At 45.8% G+C, this 5605-nt stretch overlaps 1 protein-coding gene across 5 annotated transcripts in view; it reads left to right on the top strand.

The window, feature by feature from the left end:
- DDR1 (discoidin domain receptor tyrosine kinase 1) overlaps positions 1-5605 on the top strand; it is a 48739-nt gene that overhangs the window by 17833 nt on the left and 25301 nt on the right. The gene's annotated exons all lie outside the window — the stretch shown is intronic.

The raw sequence follows: 5605 nt of genomic DNA, 5'->3' as shown, positions 1-5605 counted from the left end.
CCCAGTGTGGGGCTTGAACTCACAACCCTGAGATCAAGAGTCACATGCTCTACTAGAAGCTCATTATCTTGAGTAAGAGCCACTGTTTGCTTTCCAGATACCAAGCCCACCCACTTGCCTCATACATTCCAGGGCATCACAGAAGAATTATCCCTGGGAGCTCGAGGGGCACTGCATTCACATTCTCCTGTCTGAACTTCCAGGCCACCTTACCCGAGGCCACGTGTAGCAGGACTCCACCGCCACTGCCACCATCCCCAACAGGTCAGGGGTGCTCATCCCAGAGATGGTGCAAGTAGTGTTTCAAGACTGAGTTTCCAAAATGTAACCTGAGTTTCCCAGGTTCTCACTAGCCTACACAGATGTGCAAATGGGGCTACCTCAGGGTAATAAGCCAGATTGCAGTGTCTCTTCCCAACCCCTGAAAGGTCCCCTTCTCTGCCCAAGTATTTCTGGGGTCTGAGGGAAGTCTCACAGGTGCTCATAAACCCAGCCATCCAGCTATACTGCCATTCTGTGCCTAGCCCCTGCTGAGTATCAGCCCCAGTGAACTGAAGCACCGAAGTCACCGAGTCCACAGTGGGCGTGTCTGTGCCCAGAGGGGAAGTGTCCCTCTCTTTCCTGTTCCGCCTCATCAGAGGGCTGCCGAAGCAATGGCATGTGCTTCAAGGTCTTGCAGAGCTTCCAGAACCAGATTCAGGTTGACATTCAGTCCCCTGTTTGCCTGGGAGGACTAGAGGTGGTGACAAATCACATCCACTTACTCTTTAATTCAACAAATATTTCCTGAATCCCTCTTTCATGCTAGCCATGTGGCAAACAAGATACATGTGGTCTCTGCACCCATGGAGTTGACAGTCCTATTGCAAGACCAAAACAAAACAAAATACACAATGACAAAAAAAGGCCACTTGAAATTTTATGTTCAAGACTTGGTTATTGGGCCCAGTTCATTGTGCTTGCCTGCTGCTTCTGCTTGGGCGAGTCTTGCACACGAAGCCTGCCAACTCTCAGGCAAATAGATGCTGACAGCCTGCCTCACCATGTGGAGCAAACCCCTCCTTAACCCATGGCTACACTGATCCTTGCTGTGCTAAAATTGTCTGATTTTTTTCCACATGTAGTGATAACCAAAGAAAAACATGAACTGTATTTCTCTAAGAGCTTTCTTCCTGCCATTCCACACCATGGTTCCCAAACTCTCCATTCCCTGTGGCAAAACTTGATAGTGAAGAGAATGGCCTGGTGGCTATGGTAACTTCAAAACCATAAGAGGAGGCCAGGGTTTTGTTCATCCTGGCAGAAGAGGGAGGCAGGCCAGTGCAAACATGGGGAGATGGGAAAATTTGACAGAAGGTGAAAGGAAGGAGGGTGTGCAGAGGGGGAAGTGGAAGGTTGAAGAAAGAGGTACCAGAGGAACTGAGGGAGGTCTTGGAGGCACATTCTTCATTGGCCTAGGGAACCCCATGCAGAGATAGACTGAGGTTCTGGGCAGCAGGTGCATGGCAGAGAGCAATTGGTACAAACCCCTGAGACTCCATACTGTTTGGATTTTGGCCTTGAAAACCTTGAGTACCAACCTTCCTTGGGATTTTCCATGAGAGTGAAAAGTCTCCTGAACTACCAAATGGCATGTGAACGGGATGTGTTCTTGCCTCACTTTCTACAAAAAGGAAAGGATCTTATGAAAAACATCCAGTGAACAAATAGTAAGACTGAGCCCCCTTGCCTGCTTGCCATCCTGTCCTGAGTCTCCCTTGCTGCACATCTGCCCCCAGCTGTGAAGCCCACAGAAACGGAGCTCAGTTTGATGGTCATCCAGGGTTGAAAACCAGCCTGGAATTTTAGCTTCCTGTCTAAGAAAATCCAGATTTTTTTTTACACCATTATAATTTCAGATTTCCTTTTTTTTTTTTTTTAATTTTCTTACTTTCTCGTTCTGTGGCTTGAAATACAGAAACTTTTTTTTTTTTTAAGATTTTATTTATTTGATAGAGAGAGACACAGCGAGAGAGGGAACACAAGCAGGGGGAGCGGGAGAGGGAGAAGCAGGCTTCCCGCGGAGCAGAGAGCCCGATGCAGGGCTCGATCCCAGGACCCTGGGATCATGACCTGAGCCAAAGGCAGACACTTAATGACTGAGCCACCCAGGTGCCCTTGAAATACAGAAACTTTCAATCCCTCCTTTTGTTAAGTGTCTATTGATCAGGAAACACGCGCTATAATAACATTAAGAGAAGATGCTACTCAGTGGGTTCATGTGATTATTTCATCAAGTGAGAGATTCTTTCATAATTTGAATAATTTCATTCTATAAGTAGAGTGTTTTGGAAATGATGTTATAAAGTAAGTTCAATAACTTAAAAGGTCCATCCCATTATGGGGAGGATAGATCTCTGCAGAGAAGTTTCCTTCTCCACTTTGTACCTCCAACCCCCCGCTGCTCAGTGCAGGGTTTTCATGGAGCACACGGGCCATGCCTCACTCAAGGGGAGCACCCCGCAAAGATTGGAGGAATGACTCCAGGAGGTTGCTATACTGATGTTCTGAACCTGGCTCCTGCTGTGGGCAGTGGCAAACGGACAGGTAGCTCTTCCAGCGGAGGAGTTGGAATGCTCTTTTCCAGAGACATGTGAACTTCACCCTCAGCTGATGATCTGCCAGGAGGGGTGGCTGACTAGCAGGACACAGAAGGAGGTGCATCACTTTGTCTGTATCACTGTTGCCCTCAAGTCAGGGGACAGGTCATTGTGAAGTTCTTGAGCGATGCATGGGATGACTCTTGGGCACTCCCCCCAGGTGAATGTATCATAGATGGGAGTATAGTTTATGGCATGATGCCTAAAATTAGGCAATTACAAGTCTCAGATTGTCACTTTTGGTGCCTTGAGTGGGACATGGTGGTCTGTTCCAGGAGCAAAGCAGCAGAATTTAGCACTTATGTCAGCCTTCTTTGATTTAAAACACTGTCAGCCCCCTCCCACCCTGACCGCTGGGCCTTTAGGACCCCTCCCCCCAGCCCCCACAGCAGTGGATCCTAGCCAGGCATGAAGTCTGCTGTTTGTACTTAGGTTAGTTAGCTCCACCCAAGGGTGAAGAGCAATGAAGTTCATGGGGAGGATCTCCAAGAAGGACGGTTTTTGCTGCCTGCAATCCAGTAGGCATCATAGGTTATCTATCCGCCTGTCAGCTTTGGTTTCCTGATATGTAAATGATTTAGAATTAGAAGCAAATGAAAGACAGATGTAGTGCTGGCACCCCTGCCTCTTAATCTCACTTCCCCTTCATATCATTCTTTATAACATTATGCAAATCTGATCATGCCCAGGCTCCGTTTTAGAAAGGCTTTCCAGAACCTGTTGGATTAGATCCAAACCTCTTGGCATGGCAGGCAAATCAGTTTAAGAAAGCCTGTCTAGGGGCGCCTGGGTGGCTCAGTCGTTAAGCGCCTGCCTTCGGCTCAGGTTGTGATCCCAGGGTCCTGGGATCGAGCCCTGCATCGGGCTCCCTGCTCCACGGGAAGCCTGCTTCTCCCTCTCCCATTCCCCCTGCTTGTGTTCCCTCTCTCGCTGTGTCTCTCTCTGTCAAATAAATAAATAAAATCTTTAAAAAAGAAAAAAAAAGAAAGCCTGTCTAATCTCACGAAAGTTTTTTGTAGAGGACACTTTGGGTGCTCACAAAACAGTTATCCCTACTTCCTTCCTGGTGAAGCTTTTGCAGATTGTATTTATTGTTTCAGTGCTGCCTTCTCATAAATTCAGGGAAGGAGGTCCCTTCAAGGTCCAAAGAGATACATGTATTACTATGATCAGTCTAATGTGTCCTCCATCGCTCTTGCCATGACTGATGTAGCAGTAGGGCTCTGGGCCCAGCGAGCAGTGAGGGAAAGTTGGCTGGGGCGCTTCTGGGAAAACCTTTCTGCCTCTGAACATGGTTGTTGAAGATGTGGTATCTACTGCTTCAGCAGCTGACCACAGTCCATTAGAATGAATTCCAGCACACTGACGATGGGGGAACAGAGGGATGGAAAGAGGCTGGGTCCTTGATGATATCATCAAGCCACCAAATTAACCCAGAACTTTTTGTCTGGAAGCCTTTTAAACCCGAACATTTTTCACTTGCAGTCACCAACATTCTGACTGATAAATTTGCATAATAGAGTCTTTTACAGTTCACCTCTTCTTTCCTTCTACTTAATGCCTGCCGTGGTCTCTCTCACACCTCCAAGCTCTCGCATTCAGTGGTGCCCTCTGCCTGGAGTGTTTCCTCCCTGCTTTTTGGCCTGTAAACTCCATTCATCCTTCCTGTCCAGCTTTGCTGTGACCTCCTCTGTGAGGTCTTCACAGCTCCCCCACGCAGACTCAGGGGAAGCCATCCTGTGGCCCCACTGCTCCCCATTGCTCCATTCTTTACAAGAGCAATGCTTCCATTTGTGGAACAGATAAGAACTTGCCCATCTGCTCTTGCCAAAATCATTTTATGAAAAAAGTATCTCCAAACCTTCTTTTACTAATCTATCTGATGGAGAAATTCAAGCATCCCATCAAAGCCATTATTCTCAGTAGCAAATACAAGTTTGTAGAACAGTTAAAATCTTAAATTAAAATACCCTTTTTATTATGGAAAGTTTCAAACATATTTAAAAGGAGAGGCAATGTGGGGCGCTTGGGTGGCGCAGTCCATTAGGCATCTGACTCCTGGTTTTGGCTCAAGTTGTGATCTCAGGGTCCTGAGATAGAGCCCTGCATTGGGCTCCCCACTCAGCGTAGAACCTGTTTGAGATTCTCTCTCCCTCTCCCTCTGCCCCTCCTGCTCATGCTCTCTCTCTAAAATAAATAAATAAATCTTAAAAAAAAAAAAGGAGAGGCAATGTTATAATAGACTCCACTGTGTCCACTCTGCCTGCCTGTAGCACATAAATGAATGACCAGTCTTGATTCAGCCACTGGCAGCCCCGTCTGCCCCGAGGCAGTCTCACGTTATGTCATTTCCCGCATTAATATTTTACTCTGATCTCCAAGAGTCACAGCTCTCTTTTGAAAAAAATATAACCACGATATCATTATCGCTCTTCAAAATATCAACATTGATTCCTTCACGGTATCAGTAAATAGCCAGTCAGTGTTGAAGATTACTTTTCTTTGATTGTGCTGATTGTTTTATGCACACACATAGACAGTTTCTTGGAAAATCAGGATCCAAATAAAATCCATATATTGTAATTGTTTGCTATGTCTCCTGTCCTTTAAAAAATTATTTAAATTTTATTTATGCCTGTATTTTACTTTACACTATGCTTTTCTAATATAGCCAGGATTTTTTTCTTCTCAGCATTCCTAATAGAATTAGTGTTTGAACGCAGGGACCACTTGCCCAAACAAGGTGACAGAGAGGACAGGCTTCAGTGGTGAGTAATCCGTAGGCTGCAGTAAGCAAAATCTCTCTTAAAGAGAAAGTGGTGAAGAGCTTCAAAAACTCTTCTGAACACAAAAGAGAAGGTGTCTTCTTCCTTCCCCTTTCTTTCTTTCTTTCTTCTTTCTTTTTCTTTCTTTCTTTCTTTTCTTTCTTTCTTTCTTTCTTTCTTTCTTTCTTTCTTTCTTTCTTT

Source organism: Mirounga leonina, unplaced genomic scaffold, assembly GCF_011800145.1.
Source record: "Mirounga leonina isolate KUSES-001 unplaced genomic scaffold, KU_Mleo_1.0 Mir_366, whole genome shotgun sequence".
NCBI classification, from domain to species: Eukaryota; Metazoa; Chordata; class Mammalia; order Carnivora; family Phocidae; genus Mirounga; species Mirounga leonina.
Note: the sequence above shows the minus strand (reverse complement) of the source record. Positions and strands in the feature narration are given on the sequence as shown.